The following is a 21,325-nucleotide window of genomic DNA, read 5'->3' as shown; positions in this document are numbered from 1 at the left end:
AGGAGCTGCAGAGAAAGGATAAAGGGCTATTTATTATCCACTGGGTTTTAGAGGGAGAGTCACTTTAGCAGGTTATTTCCCAGAGACCAGGGATTTTGACCCTTCATTGAGAAAAATGTCACATGGGGTAATGTGGGTTTATGAACTGCTCTGCTAGCCTTTGGGGAAGTGGAGAGTGTAAGGAGAGAGGCTTTCAATGGGGTCAAAAGAGGACCCCATTAAATGGCATTCAGCTGAAATCCAGGCTCTGACAACAGCACCTCCATTTTGAAAGGGAGGAAAGGCTATTTATTCAGCTCAGCAAATCTCATTTTACTATCCTGAAGGCAGTGGGATGGAATGAGATACACAAGGGCTTTAAGGGCAAAGAGACTGGGAATGGATCTCAGATGTGCTGCTTGTGAGCTGTGTGATGTACGGAAAGTTGCTTAACTTCTCTGTGCCTCAATTTCCTTGTTGGGAATAGGAGGACAATGCCTATATTGCATGGCCCTGGGGGGATATTCAACAAGACAAAGAACTTAAAAACACCTAGCACGGTTCATGTCACAAGCCAGACACTCGGGGGACCTTAGGTCTCATTGAATGAAAGGTACTCATTTGAATTAAGGCCTCCATTGTTAGAATGGGGGCAGACAACTGGGATCATGAAAGGAGGATGATGAGGAACTAGTGACCCTTAGGGTCTCCCCCCAAACAAGGATACCCTGGTTTTCCTTCACATTTCCTGTCTTTGAGTATTAACATACACCAGATCCATGTTTTGGATGCAATCTTTTGACATGGGCTTCCCCAGTTGCTCAGCAGTAAAGAATCTGCCTGCAATGCAGGAGACACAGGTTCAATCCCTGGGTCAGGAAGATTCCCTGGAGGAGGGCATGACAGCCTACTATAGTACACTTGCCTGGACAATTCCATGGACAGAGGAGCCTGGTGGGCCCCAGTCCGTGGGTTCCCAAAGAGTCTGACACAACTGAAGGGACTTAGCATGCAAGCATGCACGCATTTGACATCAAAGCTTGAATAAACTGCACCCTTAGCATTTCCCTGGGAATTTTCCAAAGTGATGATAAGTGACATCTTCAAGGTTCTGACTTTGGCTTGGAGCTATTGGAATCACCCAATCCAGCTACTTTAATTTTTTATTTATTTATTAATTTATTTATTTTTAGCTGTGCTGTGTCTTTGTTGCAGCTCAAAGGCTTCTCTAGTTTCAGGGCATGGGCTTTGGAGCACGTGGGTCAGTAGTTGCAGTAAATCGGCTTAGTTACTCCAAGGCATGTGGGATCTTAGCTCCCCCACCAGGGATCAAACCCATGTCCCCTGCGTTGGAAGGTGGATTCTTAACCACTGGACCACCAGGGAAGTCCCCTAGTTTGGTGTGGACAGTTACAGCAATAGCTAGCATTCTAGGGATCAATGCTTACCCTGAGTCAGAAAATGGATTAACATCCAGACATTAATATATTCACAGCGTTTGATCCTCACAAATTAAAAAGCTCGATACTGTTTTTAACTGAGGCTCAGAGAGGTTGCCCAAGATCACATAGCTGCTAAGTGATGGGATTTAGATTTGAAGCAAGCAGTCTAACTCCACAGCCTTTGCTCAAAGCTTCTAGGATGCATCTCTCCCAACTGAGCGGGCCTCTCCTCTGTAGTAAGCCCTGCGATGTTTAAGTCCAGAGATAATGATGCTGAATCCGGCCTCTGTACATGACAACAAATTAAATCTTGAAGACAGAGTTTTGGGTGAAGCAGAAAAGAACAGCTTTATTGCTTTGCCAGGTGAAGGGGGCCGCAGTGAACTAATGCCCTCAAAATTGAGCCGGAATGGGTAGTGAGAAGTCTTGTCTGTTCAGGGCGTGATCAGCTTGTGGACAGTCTTCTGATTGGTTGATGGTGAGGTAATCAGGAGTCAGCATGATCAACCTTCTGGTTTCAATGATCTGAGGTCTACATGCTTGTGGGCAGCATGCAACTTCTCCCACCTGGTGGGGGTTTCAGTATCTGCAAAACAGACAAAGGTATTATTGTGTGTATCCCTTGACAGGGAATCAGGACCTGCCCCAAGGCTGCAGTATTGTTTCTCGACTACTCCTCCATTGTCTTTACATCCCTTCCCTTTCCTTATTCAGTTCAGTTCAGTTGCTCAGTTGTATCTGACTCTTTGTGACCTCATGGACTGTAGTACTCCAGGCTTCCCTGTCCATCACCTGTTTGAACCTGCCTGATGGAACTTAAGTTGCTTAAGTGACTTAACTTTTTACAAATTTGTTCCATGCCCAGTGATATATTTGTTTTATTTTATTTTTGGCATATGGGATCTTCATTCCCCGACCAGAGACTGAACCTGTCTGTGCCCACTGTAGTGAAAGCGTGATGTCTTAACCACTGGGCCACCAGAAGTCCCTCCAAGCCCAGTATTTTTTTTAATCTTTCTGTATTTGAAGTTTTTCATTTATGCTTATTCTCATTTTAAGCAGATTTCTGATGGCACCTCATCTAGCAGCTTTTTTTTTAAATCCTGTGATTTTTTTTTCAACATCAAAGTGATTTTTGAAGAAGTACATTATCTAAAATTTACAAATCAATGGATTGGGCCCCTTGGGGGTGGGGGGATACTTGTCACAGCAAAGGGACTCTAAAGCAACTAATTTGGGCAGTGGAAAGAACATAAAAAATATGCATGCACAGAAGCATGGGCCAGCAGAGACTCAGGACAGTGATGGGTTTGATCTTTTCCGTCTGAGTTCATTTCCAAATCTGTTTTAAAGGTAGGCCCCTGTGTGCTGAGTTAGCACCTCTTCTCTGCATTTGAATTAATATTGTTTTCTGTATGGGGCTTTGAGTTCCTCAGAGAGTTGTGTGTCAACTATAAATTGGCGTCTGCCAGGGGCATTTGCCTGGGCTTCCCCGGTAACTCAGTCAGTAAAGAATCCTCCCATAATGCAGGAGACCCAGGTTCGATCCCTGGCTCAGGAAGATCCCCTGGAGAAGGAAATGGCAACCCACTCCAGTATTCTTGCCTGGAAAATCCCAGGGACAGTCCATGGGGTTGCAAGAGTCAAGTGAAACTTAGCGACTAAACCACGACTAAAAGAATTTGCCAGGGACTAAACATCAGCAAGAGCGTTTGCCATCTGCCTGTGCTGCTGAAGCTGCTGACCTCTGACACTCCCTGAAGTGAATTCAGGGAGGCACTCTGTGCTCCAGGGAAACTGGTGGGACAGGTCTTTAAATAGCTGGATATTTTCAGGAATTGATTTCATGATCCCAGTCCTTGCATCTCCTCATATCTAGAACAGCACTAAACCACTTCATGGCGACATCAGCTCCTCCTGACGAACAGAAAGCCCTTTGTAAAATAAGCGCTTGATTGTACTGAACTCCCCCTTCACCATAAAGAAGGCTGAGCACCAAAGAATTGGTGCTTTTGAACTGTGGTGTTGGAGAAGACTCTTGAGACACACTTGGACTGCAAGGGGGTCAAACCAGTCACTCCTAAAGGAAATCAACCATGAACATTCATTGGAAAGACTGATGCTGAAGCTCCAATACTTTGGCCACCTGATGCAAAGAGCCACCTTATTGGAAAAGACCCTGATGCTGGGAAAGATTGAGGGCATGAGAAGGGGACAAAAGAGGATGACATGTTTGGATGGCATCGCTGACTCAGTGGACATGAATTTGAGCAAGCTCTGGTAGATGGTGAAGGACAGGGGAGCCTGGTGTGCTGCAGTCCATGGGGTCGCAAAGGGTTGGATACAACTGAGTGACTGAATAACAACAACCCCCTTCACCAAAATCTTATATGCTGACCTTCCCCCTGGCTACCTCTTTAGAGCAGTCTCTCAGCTATCTGAGGTGTTGTCTCCCAGGCTGCAGTCCCCATTTTGCTCCAAATAAAACTTAACTTGCTGCTCTCACATTGTGCATCTTATTTTAGTCTGCATGTGTCACAGTGGGGTGTCCCTCTCCCAGGACCTGAGAAGGGCAGCAGGTCTTGGAATGCGTGGAGTCACACCTGCGTGGCTGCAGCAATCTGCCACCCATTCGTACTCTAGGCTGATGCTCGGTGATGCTCCATTTGTCCTTGGAAAGTTCAACCACTCCTTGGCTTGTCCAGATGTTGCAGGAAGAGGGATGGCCCGAGAGTGGACTCTTGTCTAACACTCAGAAATGAATTGTCTAATGAGACACACATGCTGATAAAGAGATTTTATTGGGAAGGGGCACCCCAGGCAGGGAGCAGGAGGGTAAGGGAAGCCAGGAAGACCGCTCTGTCATGTGGCTCGCAGTCTCGGGGTTTATGGAGATGGGGTTAGTTCCTGGGTTGTCTTTGGCCAATCATTCAGACTCAAAGTCCTTCCTGGTGGTGCAGGCATTGCTCAGCCACGATAGATGCCAGAGAGAAGGATTCTGGGAGGTGGTCAGTCATGTGGTGTCTCCTTTTGACCTTTCCCGAATTTTTCCAGTTGGTGTGGCTTGTTAGTTCTGTGTCCCTTACCAGAACCTCCTGTTGTAAAGTAGCTCACTTGAATGGTTACTATGGTGCCTGACCAAGGTGGGCAGTATCGGTCAGTGTGCTTCCCCTAACACAGATGCTGCCCTGTGACGGTCATGTCCAGGCAGCAGGCAGAGGCAGAAAATCCAAGTCATAAAATGCGAGGATGTGCATGCTTCTCATAAAGTTACTCTTCAGGCAAGTTATCTTTTAAATACAGGAAAGCATGAGCTTGTTTCCCCATGACACCATGCTGTCAAAGGCTTGGTGTTAGAAGGATACAAGAGATATGAAAGACACAAGCCCAGTCTCCCCTAGGAGATTTTATGTCTATATCAACTTAAAAAATATTCACAACCTGAAAGCTGACAGTTATGTTTTAATCAGTGGGAATTTTTAGGACCTCGACTCCAGAAGGCAGCATCTTAAGTAACCCTGACAGAACTGCTCTGAGGAGGAGGAAGGGAAGGTGCCAGCTTATATAGAAGTCATGCAGCAAAGGGCAGGTAGTGTGAACATCAAAAGGTGTGCAAGTGTTAGGTCACTCAGCTGTGTCCGACTCTTTGCGACCTCATGGACTGTGTGACCCACCAGGCTCTTCTGTCCGTGGAACTCTCCAGGCAAGAATACTGGAGTGAGTAGCCATTCCCTTCTCCAGCGGATCTTCCAGTCCCAGGGATCGAACCTGGGTCTCCTGCATTGCAGGCAGATTCTTTACTGTTTGAGCCACCATGGGAGCCCAAACATCAAAAGATTACTATTAATGAAAGGAAACCAGATTATTCCAAGTTAGGGAATTGAGTGCTTTTCTGTGTATGGGAAGATGCAAGAGTCTGGGCTCACCTAAACCACTCCTTTCACATAAATCTCAGCTATGTGGGGCCAGTATCTTGCGTGTTTTCACATCCTGAGCTCCTTTGGGGTTTATCGTAGGAAGTGGCTGCAGTCTGCTGGCTGCCAGATCACAGATGGTCTTCTCCTTCCTGAGTGCCCTTGAGTGAGTGAGTGAGTGAGTGAGTGAGCGAGTGAGTGAGTGACAGTTGCTCAGTCGTGTCCAACTGTTTGTGACCCCATGGACTATACAGTCCATGGAATACTGGAGTGGGTAGCCTTTCCCTTCTCCAGGGGATCTTCCCAGCCCAGGGATCAAACCCAGGTCTCCTGCATCAGGGCTCAGCAGTTCACAGAGGAGGGCTGCAATCGCTGATGACTGTCACTTCCTTGTTTACTGATATGGCAGAAATGCTCCATTTCTCATCTATTTCCTCCAAGTTCTGTAAACCATTCATGGTATTGTTAAAAATAAATAGCTAGCATTTACTACTTATTGGTGAAGTCATGGCGAAGGAAGAAATTTTTCTCTCCCTTGCTAGGTTCTTCTGGCTGGTCTAAGAATTAAATTGACCTGAGACAGATTAATGGAAGGAAATCAAACAAAAATTTAATAATATATATAGATGGGAGAGGGACTTCCCTGGAAGAGGACATGCAACCCACTCCAGTATTCTTGCCTGGAGAATCCCATAGACAGAGAAGCCTGGTGGTCACAGTCCATGGAGTCGAAAAGAGTCAGACATGACTAAGCGACTGAGCGCACACACACATAGATGGGAGAGACCCAGGAAAACACCCTGGCATGGTGCAAGCCCTCACCTTAAACATCATCTTGAACACATCAGCCTAAAAAAATGAGCTGAAATTCCAAATATGAGGCTTGAGATCTAAGGGCCACAAAATATGGCATGGAGGGAATGAATTAGAGAGGAAAGGGGACTCCTTGGGGCCCGGAGTAGTCTAGGAAACTTCCAACAGAGAGTAACTGCCACAAGAGAGCATGTCACATTGGAATTTGGCTACAAAATGATATCATGGGGCAAAAAAAAAAAAAAAAAAAAACAGGAAGACTGTAAGACCTGGCTTCTCACCTTGGCCCTGCGGCTGCTCCTTTCTCTGTGGCTCAGGCAAGTCATGTCCCCTCTTTGAAAAGTTGCTGTCTCTTTTGTCAAAAGAAGTCATTGGGACAAAAAGATCATTGTCACCAAGAGGCAGTTTTGCAAGGTAATTAAGAACGTTAATGCAAGTTCATATGCCCGACATACAAATGAGGACAAACGGAAACATCAGAGCTTGGAGCAGAGGAAGGTTTACAGCAGGGTCAGGCAAGGAGCTGTGGGTGGCTCAGGCCCTAAAAGGCCCTGAGCTCCCCGAAGAATTTCAGCAAAGCATTTTTAAAAGCCAAGTGAGGGAAGAAGGTTGCAGGGTGGATCAGATGGTGCACAATTCTCTGATTGGCTGATGGTGAGACAGCAGTCACAGGGGTTAACCTTATCCCTCCTCAGGCTTCAGGAGGCCTGGGGCTATATGCTTATGGTCCTCGGGTAGTTGACATCTTCCGTTTCTTGGGGGTAGAGGGCTTCAGCCGCAAAACAACTCAGGAAATGTGCATCAAGTACTGTTACCTAGGTACTTCAGAGAGGAGCTAAAGGAGAGGATATAGGGGAAAATCTGTCCCCACCCTTCCCTCCCCAGCACCTCCCCCCCAACCGGGAAGGCCCCATGGGGTCCTGTCCGGTTAAAAGGACACCCAGGTTCAGATCTGATCTAACATGTATTAGCTCTGTGGTATTTCTTTACCTTTGAAAAACAGGGTAAATAAAAGCTGCCATTTCATGGGGGTGGTTTTGAGATTTAAATGAGATGCTAAATATATAATGCTCAGCAGGCTTCCAGACTCACTGTGTGTGCCTGGCGTCATCTACTGCTATCCTTTTCAATGGAGGAGCAGAACCAACAAACAGTGGATTTCTAGGATTCACCAGAAAAAGCCTTCTGGATCTGCTGATTCTTCAGGTCTAGATGGGGGCAGACTTTACATCTTGGCCTAGAAAAGCCCCTGTTCCCCTGGGAGAGCTTTGAAGAGGGATAACAGGATCATGGTGACTCCATTACCTAAGGAACGCCGCAAATGTGTCTGAGTGTTTCATGTCCTTTTTACCTGAAAATGACTATCAAGCTAGACAGCCTTGTGTACCGGTTAGAGAACAGTCCTGAATCCTCGACATAAAACAGAGGGAGAGATGGCTTTGTCACTGAATTCATCCAGCCTAAAGTGAGTGTTAGTCACTCAGTTGTGTCAGACTGTTTGTGACCCCATGGACCGTAGCCCGCCAGGCTCCTCTGTCCATCGATTCTCCAGGTGAGAATACTGGAGCAGGCTGCCATGCCCTCCTCCAGGGGATCTTCCTGACCCAGGGATCGAACCTGAGTCTCTTACATCCCCTGCGTTGGCACGTGGGTTCTTTACCATCAGTGCCACCTGGGAAGCTTCTTGAGGTCTTGTGGCTGGACTCATAAATAAAACTGACACTCTTGTAGCCACGCGTTCCGGGAAACAAACTCACTCAGAAAGACAATGCAGATAGTGGGCGGGCCCAAGTCAGAGTCTCTTCTTAGCCAAGGACCCCGACCAGTTTTTGTGAAAACCTTATATACCCTAAGTGTATGAGCCCAAACCCACCTCCCTAAATTCCCTGAAACTAGTCTGAACAAAGGAAAAGAAAGATACAATCAAAGTTAACCTGTGATTCATATGCCTTAAGCCTACGTAGTTAACAGTGGACAATTATCAATAGGCCTGTGGTCATATCCCAGTAAGCATAATAGAATTTATGATTCTATTCGGTTACACAGATAATTAGGGTATTCTTTTAAGTGAGGGAGAGTCTAGGTACGAGCCCTGGGACTCTTCTATCCAGGGGGCCCTGGTTTTCCAGTTGGTATGTCGTTTCCATAGATACTGGATGTATAGCTCAAAGTCCACAGTCCAGCCCAAGATGGAGTCCTGCTTTCGAGACAGAGCCTATTCTGTCTGTTTCCTCCTTCAACACAAGACAGAGAAACAGGAGAAAAAGAAAAAAATGTAATTTGTGTGCATGGAAATCTCAAAGAAATAGATATCACTTTTCACTTTCATGCATTAGAGAAGGAAACGGCAACCCACTCCAGTGTCCTCCAGCAACCCACTCCAGTGTTCTTGCTTGGAGAATCCCAGGGGCAGGGGAGCCTGGTGGGCTTCCATCTATGGGGTCACACAGAGTCAGACAAAACTGAAGTGACTTAGCAGCAGCAGCAGCAGCAGTGGCCAAAGCAAGCAGCTTTTTACACAAAGAAACAGTGCTTTTGTGAGAAATTGATGCAGAAACTCGGTTTTGGGTGCTTAGTTGGTAAGGAATTTTTTTTAGATTTATTTATTTTTATCTTTATTTTTGGCTGCATAGCACCTTTCACGTGGGAGACTTATATCCTGCTTTCAGAAGGACAGAGAAAGTTCAGAGTGACCCTTTCACATCAGCTCTTTCCAAAGTAACTTCAATTCAAAATAATCAATATGCCATTGAGGGACCTTTTGGGGTGGCCTGCCCTGGGCCCCAACATCTCCAAATGCCTGAGACCAAGAAGCACATCCAGAAAAGGGGACCACAGACTATCAGAGCTGAACAAATGCTAACAAGAGCCACATCCATCCCTCAGCACCAACTGTTTAATTGTACTCAGTTCAGTCGCTCAGTCGTGTCCGACTCTGTGCGACCCCATGAACCACAGCACGCCAGGCCTCCCTGTCCATCACCAACTCCCGGAGTTCACCCAAACCCATGTCCATTGTGTCGATGATGCCATCCAACCATCTCATCCTCTGTCGTCCCCTTCTCCTCCTGCCCTCAATCTTTCCCAGCATCAGGGTCTTTTCAAATGAGTATGCTCTCCGCATGAGGTGGCCAAAGTATTGGAATTTCAGCTTCAACATCAGTCCTTCCAATGAATACCCACGACTGATCTCCTTTAGGGTGGACTGGTTGGACCTCCTTGCAGTCCAAGGGACTCTCAAGAGTCTTCTCCAATACTACAGTTCAAAAGTATCAATTCTTCTGTGCTCAGCTTTCTTTATAGCCCAACTCTCACATCCATACATGACTACTGGAAAAACCATAGCCTTGACTAGACGGACCTTTGTTGGCAAAGGAATGTCTCTGCTTTTTAATATGCTGTCTAGGTTGTCTCTCCATAAATATACTGTCTCATGAAATCCTCTCACTACCCCACAAGGCAGATACTGTTAGAACCCCCATTGCAGAGATGAAACAGCTAAGGCACAGAGAGGTCAAGAAACTTGCCTTATGTCACACAGCCAGAGAAGAACCAAACTGGGGGAGAATCCACTGGTATTGCCTCAGAAAAGAGTCCCAAGTTATAACAGGCATGTGACATGGAACCAACTCCCAGGAAATCAATGAAAGAAGAGAATGGATGCATGCCTGAATGGACCAGGAAACTGAGGTGGAGCAAAAGTAAATCTGGAGGATAAATGAAAGGCAGGGGGAGGTGGGGTAAGCTTAATTCAGCAGAGTCATTGCCATCAACTCAACTCTAGGATGCAATGCACTAGATTGAAGTTCTTAGCGCAGAGGTAAAACGACTACATCTCAACGTCATAAATTAAAACCCTACTCAGTGCCAAGGAGTCCTAGACCCCTTGGCTTGCCTTTTCACTTCATTCTTCGAAAGACACAAAAGAAAGTCCCGAGGGTCTTTCTGTAATGAGGAGCCACCTATTTTTTGTTTTCATCCAAGGTTCCACCAACCCGTTGATACGCAGAGAAAAGTTTTCTAGGTCACTTTGCATCCTCACTTCTCTTTCTTCATGCCCATCCCACAAAACCCAGTGTCTCGGAGTTAAAAAAAAAAAAGAAGAAGAAGAAGGCTTCCCTGGTGGTCCAATAAGTGAGAATCTGCCTGTCAATGCAGGGCACACCAGTTCGATCTCTGGTGCAGGAAGAACTCACATGCTGTGGGGCAACCAAGCCCATGAGCCACAACTATCAAGTCGGTGCTCAGCAGAGCCTGTGCTCTGCAGCTAGAGAGGAGAGATGCCACCACAACTAGAGAAAGCCCACACACAGCGATGAAGACCCTGCTGCTGCTACTGCTGCTAAGTCACTTCAGTCGTGTCCGACTCTGTGCGACCCCATAGACGGCAGTCCACCAGGCTCCCCCATCCCTGGGATTCTCCAGGCAAGACCACTGGAGTGGGTTGCCATTTCCTTCTCCAATGCATGAAGGTGAAAAGAGAAAGTGAAGTCGCTCAGTCATGTCTGACTCTTAGCGACCCCATGGACTGCAGCCTACCAGGCTCCTCCGTCCATGGGATTTTCCAGGCAAGAGTACTGGAGTGGGGTGCCATGGCCTTCTCCAGATGAAGACCCTACCCAACCAAAAATATAAATAAATGTTTTTAAAAATCCCACTCCTTGTAGTTGAATGGCTCTTTAAAACTATTACAATCGTTTGATATTTACTCGAAAATAACAATAATTTACTCAGCACCTAATAAGTGTCAAGCCCACTGTGTTTACCAGTATGAGCTGATGTGATTTTAAGCACAGCCCCAGTGTGGTAAATAGTAGAGCTTATATTTGCCCAGTTGAGGAAACAGGTTCAAGCTATTAGCAATTAGGAGATGGCAAGAAATCCAGACCCTGGTGGGCTAGACAGCACAGTCTACACGCTTTCCACCTGCTTTCTTTAAGCCTATATAGTTCTCATTCTTGTTAGCCCATTATAAGATCCTGGGAAACTTTTGAAAATAACCAACATCTGGGCCTTCACTCAGATCAAAAGAATGAGAATCAATGGGGAAGAGGGATGACTGGTCTTCTGACATTTGAAAAGCTCATCGGGTGATTTTTGTTTTTAATTGGAGTGAAATTCACGTAGCACAAGATTACCATTTTAAAGTGTACAATTCAGCGGCATTTAGCGCATTCATCACGTTCCGCAGCCATCCTGTCTCCCTAGTTCCAGAACATTTGCATCACTCCCAGAGGAAACCTTGCCCCCATTAGCAGTCACTTCCCATCGCCTCCTCCCTCCGGCCCCTGGCAACCAGCAATCTGCTTTCTGTCTTGATGGATTTGCCTATTCCTGATGTTTTATGTAAGTGGAATCATGCTCTCTCTGACCTTTCGAGTCTGGCTTCTTTCACTGGGCATTACGTTTCCAAGGTTCATCCCGGTTATGGCATGTGTCAGAGCTCCATTCCTTTTCATGGCTGAATGGTGCAATAATTACGGAGAATCGCAGTCGCGGACCAAAGCAGAGTGTGATGCGCTACCCCAGGGTGTGTCTCTTTGGCAGAGGGATTATTCGTTTTGAGAGGAGGCAGATACAGGAGCAGCTCTGAAAGCTGAGTGGAGATTACTGTTTCATAAGAGACACTTACACCTACAAGGGAAATCTCCCTCTCTGTATCAGGAAGAGAAGGGGGATTCTGTCAGCAAAGAGGGCAATGATTTCACACTGCATCGAAACCAAGCCCTTGTTTTCTGCACTTTTCCTGGTAACCTCCCGGGACTGGTTCCCTCACCTCATATCCGCCGCCCCCGCCCCCGCCACCTCAAAATCTTTTGTCTTTAGATGGAAATGCTATCTTGAAAGTCCCTTGGACCGCAAGTAGATCAAATCAGTCCATCCTAAGGGAAATCAACCCTGAATATATTCATTGGAAGGACTGTTGCTGAAGCTGACGCTCCAGTTCTCTGGCCACCTGATGCCAAGCGCCGACTCACTGAAAAAGATCCTGATGTTGGGAAAGACTGAGGACAAGAGGAGAAGGAGGCAGCAGAGGATGAGATGGTTGGATGGCATCAGCAACACAATGGACATGAATTTGGGAAAACTCTGGGAGACAGTGCAGGACGGAAAAGCCTGTCATGCTGCAGTCCGTTGCAAAGAGTCGGACACGACTTAGTGACTGAACAACAAACAGGTGACATTTAAGGTGATGGCTTAGAGCATTTTAGAGAATTACTCAGTTTTCCTGGATCTCTCCAACATGTACAAAGATAGAAAGTGAAAACTCAAGGTGTTAGTCACTCAGTCACGTCTGACTCTGACTCCCAGTGGACTGTAACCCTCCAGGCCCCTCTGTCCATGGGATTCTCCAGGCAAGAATACTAGAGTGGGTAGCCATTCTCTTCTCCAGCGGATCTTCCCAACTGAGGAATCAAACCCTGGTCTCTTGCATTACAGGCAGATTCTTTACCGTCTGAGCCACCAGGGAAGTAGGAGGTAGACATGTTAACAAACTGCTACTTTTCTTCTGTTAATGGTATTACAGGGAGGTCTCAGCCAAGAATCCAGAAGGGTGAAGGGGTAATTATCTCTCCCCTCACAATACTAACCCCATAGTCACCATGCGAAGTCTGGGAGAGCATACGTTTGTATTTTCATTTTGATTGGAGAGGAACTCAGGGCATGTGATGTACATTTCTCAGGAAATCTCTCTACTTTTTCTCCCTCAAACAAGTACTGTCATTACTATATGATCCTTCCTTGACCAAACTCAAAAAATAAACCACTGCTATAATTAGGGGGCTTTCTCCCCTCTGCTTTTGTTTCCACAACATCCACATAAAGCTCAGATGGACTGCCCCACCACCACCCGCGGGGTGCCCGTGGCGCATGTGTTGGGGCTGAGGAAAGGGCTGGTCTCTAGGATCCTTATGTCTTGGTGACCACTCTTTTTCCCACTTATGAAGATTTAGAAGCCCTTGACCATCATTCTCTCCTTCACTTCTTCATTCCACAGTACTAATTAACCGGCTCCTTTTTCCGTGCTACTGTTTTGTTTGGGTCGAGGGGACAAGCAGCAAATTCTACTCAGGGATTGAGAGCATCTTTGCCAAGGGTTTATTTAACGCAGGTTCACCGTGGGAATTTTAATAAATAGCATATAGGATAACGTCTCTTAATAAATCGATAAAGAAGTAGCATACTCCAAACTAATAATGGCTCAAATGCTCAGTCGTATCTGACTCTTTGTGACCCCATGGACTGTGGCCCACCAGGCTCCTCCGTCCATGGGATTCTCCAGGCAAGAATGCTGGAGTGGGTTGTCATATGCTCCTCCAAGGCGTCTTCCCAACCCAAGGAACCCACATCTCCTATGTCTCCTGCTTTGGCAGGCGGATTCTTTACCACTAGCGCCACCTGGGAAGCCCCCAAACTAATAGGTTAACAATTAACTATTGTTCCAGGCCAGGGGGAGATGAAATTTAAAAGTCCAAGTCTAGTCGGTGTGTACCTATGAGCTGGTTCTCAGGAGAAGAGCTTAGCCAATCAGCCACTGACTTCAGCTTCTGGGGCAAAAGAAAAATGTCCTCCTTTTGGAAACACGTTGCTAGGGAGCAAAGACAGGGGTGTCCGAGTACAAGGTGATTTCCTTCTGGAGCTACTGCTCAGTTCTTGTCACTCTGACAAAGAACTGCTTTGTTCAGACAGGAAGTAATGCTCCAGGGTCTTTGGAGACCTATTTAAATCAGCAAAGAGTCAACTTGCCCAGACCTAACACTCTGAAAGTTGTGGTCAAACCTCTTGGTATTTAAAGGTCCCCTAGCTAAAGTCACTCCTCCACGTGGCCTGATCTGTAAGTCCCCAGCAGGGGCTTCTAAGAGCCAAATATAGAATGGCTAGTAACTGCACCACAGTTCTCAGGCATAGAGATGAGCGAGATAAACCCAGACCCTGACTTCTGAGGAGAAAACTGTCTAGTAAGGAAAGGCAGAAATCTAGCCAAAAGCAAAAAATATACCAAAGACATTTCCCCCCACTTTTCAAAAGATTGCTTTACACCACTTTGCTTCTGTGAAAGACCTACATCACTACTGTGATAGGGAAGAACAAATCTGACTCCATATTGGATCCACTGATCTTCCCTTAGCCTTTGTGTTCTATCGACTTGCTACCTGCTAATCACTAAAGTGATACCGCCTATTGTTTCAAGTACGCATAATGGTCCATCTCCAGGAACCCTGCCTGCCATGCCTGAGCGTTAAGTTAAAACACTTTTGTTCAACCCACAGGAAGCATCCTGACCAGCCCACCTGTGAATGGCTGCAGAAAAGAAGAAATGACCACATCCCCTCGGGAGTCTGGTTGGAACCAGGAAATATTTGGTTTCTTGTTTGTTTGTTTGTTTGTTTTTATAGGAAGCTGCTTTCTAATAATATTTTTTTTTTTTTAATCTGGCTGCAATGGGTCTTAGTTATGGCACATGGGATCGTCAATCTTCCTTGAGGCATGATCTTTAGGTAGGCTCTTTAGCTGTGGCATGGGGGGCCTATTTCCCTGAGGAGGGATTGAACCTGGGCCCCTGCATTGGAAGTGTAGAGTTTTAGCCGCTGGACCTGCAGGGAAGTCCTGGAACCAAGAAATATTTGCAACAACTTACCATGTTTCTACTTTACCTCCTCACATCCCTTCCTCTTCATTCTAGGAAATAAACTAGCATCCGAACACTGGAAAGATGGTTCTTTTTGGACACGTTTAGAGAAGGAAATGGAGAAGGCAATGGCACCCCACTCCAGTACTCTTGCCTGGAAAATCCCATGGACGGAGGAGCCTGGTAGGCTACAGTCCATGGAGTCACTAAGAGTCGGACATGACTGAGCAACTTCACTTTCATATTTTTACTTTCATGCATTGGAGAAGGAAATGGCAACCCACTCCAGGGTTCTTGCCTGGAGAATCCCAGGGACAAGAGAGCCTGGTGGGCAGACATGACTGAAGTGACTTAGCAGCAGCAGAGAAGGAAATGGCAACCCACTCCAGTATTCTTGTCTAGAGAATTCCATGGACAGAGGAGCCTGGTGGGCTGCAGTCCATGGTGGTCGCAAGAGTTGGACACGACTTAGTGACTATCACTCACTTAATCCATCATCATCTCGGTCTGCTGGCTTTCCAAACAGTCACTATTCTTTGCCTCAGCAACTCATCTCTCAGTTTATTGGTCTGTCATGTGGTGGGCAGTAAGAACTTGGACTCAGTAACCGTACTTGTTTTTGCTAAGCGAAAGAAATCCAAAGCGAAAGAAATCCAAAGAGGATTTCTGCTTTTACAAAAAAAAAAAAAAAAAAGTAGCTGCTTCTTCCTGTTACGTCGTTTCAGTTTGTGTAGAGTCTTATAGGAATGTCCTGCTTTCAGACAGCAGGGTGAACTTGTAGCTAATTGTTTACAGGAGAGAAGGAAGCCCCCAACAAGATGTGCACAACCCCTGAGAGGATGAGATGGGGACCTGACCTTGGCAGAGGGCAGTGCCTGTCAAATTTTAATGCGTGTGTGCACGCCACCAGGGACCTTGTAAATGTGCAGATTCTGACTCGGGTGAGGCGAGGAGTCTGCATTTCTAACAAGCCCACCAGTGATGCTGCTGTGGTCCACAGGCCACACTCTGAAAAAGTAATGGGGGAGCAGGAGCATAAGAGATGGGTATCAGCTAACCAGGGAGGTCCCCTCTTCTGAATGCACACTTTTGTCACTGCATTTGGACGGAAAAGCCATTCCCTGCCAATCGTTCAGTCCTGGACCTCAGCCTGACAGACCTTGATGGAGAAATGGAGGTTTATGGTTTCCCTGGTAGCTCAGCTGGTAAAGAATCCACCTGCAATTCAGAAGACCCCAGTTTGATCCCTGGGTTGGGAAGATCTCCTAGAGAAGGGATAGGCTACCCACTCCAGTATTCTGGCCTGGAGAATTCCATGGACTTTATAGTCCATGGGGTCACAAAGAGTCGGACACGACTTTCACTTTCACTTTTCAGGGGTCGAAAGGCCATAGATTTTCCATCTTTTTAGAGCTATCTCATAAAGCCCTTGCTATAGGCATGGAATTTGTGTGGAGACTGAAGCAGCCAGCCTTTTAGAGAATTTCTGGTCCCACCCCCTCATTTTTAAATTAGAATCTGGGACTCTGTCCATCCTTCAGTATTGCTTGGCATTTATTGGGCACCTGCTGTGTGTCAAGGTCCTATGCCATCCATGTTGTTCACTTGTGCAGTTCTCTGAACAATCCAGAAGGATTAGAATGAATATCTGCAGTTTACAAAGAAGAAAATATCAAAAAATGCTCATCCAACACCACACAGCTAGGACGTGACAAACTGGAAGGAACTCCAGTACACCAGCTCCAAAGCCATGCTCTCTGCAGGGCATCTACCTGAATCTTTATTCCGGTGTCTGCTGAACTTTGAGCCTCGACTTGGTTAAAACGCCCGGTGCTGGGATAGAGACAGGCAAATGGGGGGCAGGCTTCATCTCATGAACTACAAAATTCTTCTCCTACCCAGCCTTCTTGCTGCAAAAACCCTTCCAGAACTACATACCGTGATGACAGCCTTGTATGGAATTCTTCTGTATCAAATTGGGAGAAAAACAGAAGACTCGAAGTAGCTTAAGCAATGTCCCCATGTGTCCCTGGCCCTGGCCCATTTTCATCTCTCCTTGTTTCTACTTGGCTTTACCCCTCTTTCTGTCAGTGGCCTATGTCCACGAAAGCCACGCTGAGTTCAGTTTTTTACTTTTCGGAAGATACGGATTCGTTTTATAACGTGTCCCTTACCCCAATCCTGGCATGCTTACGGGCAATTGAGTCAACCGGCTCATTCATTAGGAGGTTCATGACAGCACATCAGACCACTGGCACTGATTTGAAAAGATATAACAGATTCCAAGCCCCAGACTGACCCTCGGGCACAGAGTGTCCCTTATCAAGCCAGTCTTCTCTGGACCAGCCTTAGGCAGAGGAAGCCAGTAATTTAATTAGAATCCGAGCTCTTTGGAGTGAAAAGTGATCATTTGTCATCGTGGCTTCAAGGACACCATCTCTCTGGCAGCTCTCCACCTCTTTTCAGAGTCGATGATCAGAAATCACCAGGAGCCTGACGGGTGATGTCACGGGAAGGACACAGGGTGTGTGGTTGGATGGAGTGTCACCCTCTGAAGCCAGCATCCTGGGCCCATCAGGTCATGTCCCCGGACCTCAACTTCCTAGTCTATAAAGTAGGATGAATCAGAAGTCCTGGTTTGACTCGTTGTCAACACAGTGTGTGAGGCAACCGCAGTGTCCTGATGAGGAGGGGGCCCTCAGCAAAGGGTAGTGGCTCCTAACCAGTGCCCGAGTTGGCTGGAAGAAACATTATTTTTCAACTGATGCTGCTCCAGTAATATCTACCAGGCACTGCTCCAAGATCTTCACATGTGTTGTGTTCGATTCTTTGTGACTCCATGAACTGTAGCCCTTCAGGCTCCTCTGTCCATGGGATTTCTCAGACAAGAATACTGGACTGGGTTGCCATTTCCTTCTCCAGGGGATCTTCCCCACCCAGGAATTGAATCTGCATGCTTAACTCATTTAAAAACTCATAGTCACTCTTGAGTGCGGGTGTGTTATCGTCTCATTTTACATATGATGAACCAGAGGCTCAGAGAGGTTGCCCAAGGTCATAGAACTGCTCTTGAACCCCCAGGGTTTCTGTTCTCAAACAGGGCACTGTAATGATGTTACTTCTTAAAACTGGAGGTACTGAGACCAGAAAAATAATAATAAGAGCTAATTTTCACTTTCTGCTTGGAATCAGCCAGGCACCTTATGCCATTCATCTCCTTTGTTATAACCCAATAAACTAAGTCCTGTTGTTATTACCATTTTACAGATGAGGAAACTGAGACCCAAGGAAGCTAATTAGCCTGACCCAGATTATGCATCTGGTAAGTGTCTGAGTATAGAGCCTGAGTTCTCAACCTCTGCTGCTTGGAGTCCTAGACAGGCTCAGTTTTCTCTGTACTCCCTTTGGGTCAGTGGAGCAGCTGCTGGCTGGAGGGGCACTCACTGGAATAACCTCCCAAGTGTCCCAGGTCAAGGCCAGCTGTCCTACACTGCTTGTCTGAGCAGCCCCAGAGAATGATGGTGGCTGAAGATGCTCAGGGATCATCCCACTGAGAACCTACTGTACAGTTGAGTAAATTGTGAATGGCTTCCCTGGTAGCTGAGTTGGTAAAGAATCTGCCTGCAATGCAAGACATCCAGGTTTGATACTTGTGTTGGAAGAGCCTCTGGAGAAGGAAATGGTAATCCACTTAGTATTCTTGCCTGGGAAATCCCATGGACAGAAGACCCTGGCGGGCCACAGTCCACGGGGTCACAAGAGTCAGACACAACTTAGCAAATAAACCACCATCAAACTGTGAATGGAGAGAAGACATTTGCCGAACAAAACCAGCACTCAGACCTCCTTTCAGGCTATGTTTTTCTTAAAGAAAAAAAAAAAAGAAAGAAACTCTCTAATATTATGTTATAATTATTCTCCAAAAATATCTAAAATAAGGGAAAGGATTTAAGTCCATATATAACTGTAGCATTTTCTTTATAGTAACAAATAATATTTGAACCAATTCAATGGCCAGCATTAGAACTGTTTAAATACATTGTGGCAGTATGTGGAAATAACTCAAGTATCCATCGCCAGATGAAAGAATAAAGAAATGTATTATATATATACAAGGGAACACTATTTAGCCTTAAGAAAGAAGGAAATCCTGACACTTATTACAACATGGACGAATCTGGAGGACATTATGCGTGTGTGCATGCTCAGTTGCTTCAGTCGTGTCTGACTGTTTGCAACCCTATCGACTGCAGCCCGCCAGGCTCTTCTGTCCATGAAGATTCTCCAGGCAGTAATACTGGAGTGGGTTGCCATGCCCTCCTCCAGGGGATCTTCCTGAAACAGGGATTGCATCTCTTCTGTCTCCTGCATTGCAGGTGGATTTTTTTAAACACTGAGCCACTGGGGAAACCTCCAGAGGACATTATGCTAAGCGAAATAAGCCAGAAAGACAAATACTACATAATTCCATTCATATCTAAAATAGTCAAACTCACAGAGAATACAATGGTGGTTTCCAGGGGCTGGAGGGGGAATTCAATGGATATGAAGTTTCTTTTCTGCCAGATGATCAGTGCTAAGAGATGGCTGTACAACAGGGTACCTCTAGTTAACAATACTGTATTGTGCAGTTAGAATTTGTTAAGAGGGTAGATCTCAGGTTAAGGGCTCTTCCCACAAAGTAAATAAAGAGACCCAGGGATTTTCTGCAAGGTATTGGATGAATCTGTTACCTTGATCATAGTGATGGCGTCACAGGTGTTTGCAAATATCCAGACTCAACCAGTTGTATACATTTAGCATGTACGGGCCTCTGTATATCAATTGTGCCTCAGCGAAGCCGGTTTAAAAATCACAGTGCATCCACGGAATAGAATATTGTATAACTGCTCTCAATAATTCTCTTCGGTCACCTCCACAAGGAGACTGCCGATAGTTTGGGGGCTTCCCAGGTGGCGAGGTGGTAAAGAGTCCACCTGCCTGTGCAGCAGATGCAGGAGATGTGGGTTCGATCCCTGGGTCGAGAAGATCTCCTGGAGGAGGAAATGGCAACCCACACCAATATTCTTGCCTGGAAAATTGCATGGACAGAGGAGCCTGGCGGGCTACAGTCCATGGGGTCGCAAAGAATCAGACACAAATGAGCACCCATGCAAGTAAGCTTTCATTAATGTTTGTGAAAAGTTTAGCATGGGGTGGGAAATGCATGTGAGGTCATATTAGATGGGGGAAAAAAAAATTACGGGACTTCCCTGGTGGTATCGCGGTAGTTAAGAGTCTGGGCTTCCACTGCAAGGGGAAGGAATCCCATTGCTGGTCAGGAAACTAAAATCCCACATGCTTGAAGTATGGCCAAAAATGAAGTTACTCAGTCATGTTAGACTCTTTGCAACCCCATGGACTGTAGCCTACCAGGCTCCTCCATCCATGGGATTTTCCAGGCAAGAATACTGGAGTGGGGTGCCATTTCCTTCTCCAGGAAATTTTCCCAACCCATGGATTGAACCCGGGTCTCCTACATTATAGGCAAACACTTTACCATCTGAGCCACCGGTTAAAACAAAAACCCTCCCCCCAAACAAAAAGAATTAAGCCTTTCTTCTACTTTCAGTTAAAACCCTTGTTGTGATCCTGGGACAGAGTCCTGCTTCCTTTTTTTAAAAAAAAAAGAAAGAAATCAGAATTCAAAACCAATAGAGGTCATAGTCATTGCCTTGAGGGAGGGAGTCACTTGATTATTCTGCCTGTTAATCTTGTCCCTTATGGTCCAGTGTCCAGTCGCTCCACCCAGAGTGGCTTTTACCGCCGTGATGTGACTTGAGCCTGTCGGCCAGTCTCCACCTCCACTGCCTGTACCTCAGCCCAGGTACCCTCACCTTTCACTTGGGCAAAAACAGCAGCCCTCCAGTTGGTCCCCCAAAGCCGAGGTGTGCTCCCTTCAGTCACAGCTCACGTCGCCACCATGGTGATCTTGATGAAACATGAACATGACTGCAGTCTTCCCTCGCCAAGCACTGCCCATGGCTCCCCGTTGCCCTCAGGATAAAGTCTGAACTCAACGTGACACCCAGCTTCCCCCTGCAGTCTGATCGCATTTTTCAGCATTTTCCATCTCTCACTGTCTATGCCAGCCAAGCAGAAAGTTCTGCCCGCCTCTGACCTTCCGGGCTCCTTCTAGCCCAGGGGCCCGGTCACGCGGCCTTCCTCCCGCCTAGCACACCCCCGCCTTCCTTCCGCTAACTTATCCTTCTCTTCAGTTTAGCTGCTCCTCCCTCTCCCTGTCCCCGAGACTAGGTCAGCATCCCTCACCAGCGCCCCTGCTCCCCCTGCCTCCTTCATGGCGCTGTTTGTCTTTTGCTGTAATTATCTGCTAGGATACAACCTCTGCAGGGACAAGATATTTCTTCTGGTCCAGCCACAAACACCAGTGCATTCAGTCGGCACTCAGTTTTGCTGAATTGATAGATAGGAGGCTGGTTTGGGGGTCTAAATTTCCTAGCAATTTTAAGGGAAAGAAACTTTGGGGGAAAACTTAAATGACCTGT

General features: G+C 46.5%; 1 long non-coding RNA gene across 1 annotated transcript; it reads right to left on the bottom strand.

Annotated features, from left to right (window-relative positions):
* Window positions 1-1,743: 1,743 nt before the first annotated feature.
* On the bottom strand, window positions 1,744-20,884 carry LOC120855621. The gene is made up of 2 exons (XR_005719281.1): window positions 20,657-20,884; window positions 1,744-2,007 (listed from the first exon to the last, which is right to left on the bottom strand). It is a non-coding gene; the product is annotated as an uncharacterized LOC120855621 (long non-coding RNA).
* Window positions 20,885-21,325: the final 441 nt, after the last annotated feature.

The sequence above is a fragment of the Oryx dammah genome, unplaced genomic scaffold (genome assembly GCF_014754425.2).
Source record: "Oryx dammah isolate SB20612 unplaced genomic scaffold, SCBI_Odam_1.1 HiC_scaffold_2, whole genome shotgun sequence".
In the NCBI taxonomy this organism is placed as follows: domain Eukaryota; kingdom Metazoa; phylum Chordata; class Mammalia; order Artiodactyla; family Bovidae; genus Oryx; species Oryx dammah.
Note: the sequence above shows the minus strand (reverse complement) of the source record. Positions and strands in the feature narration are given on the sequence as shown.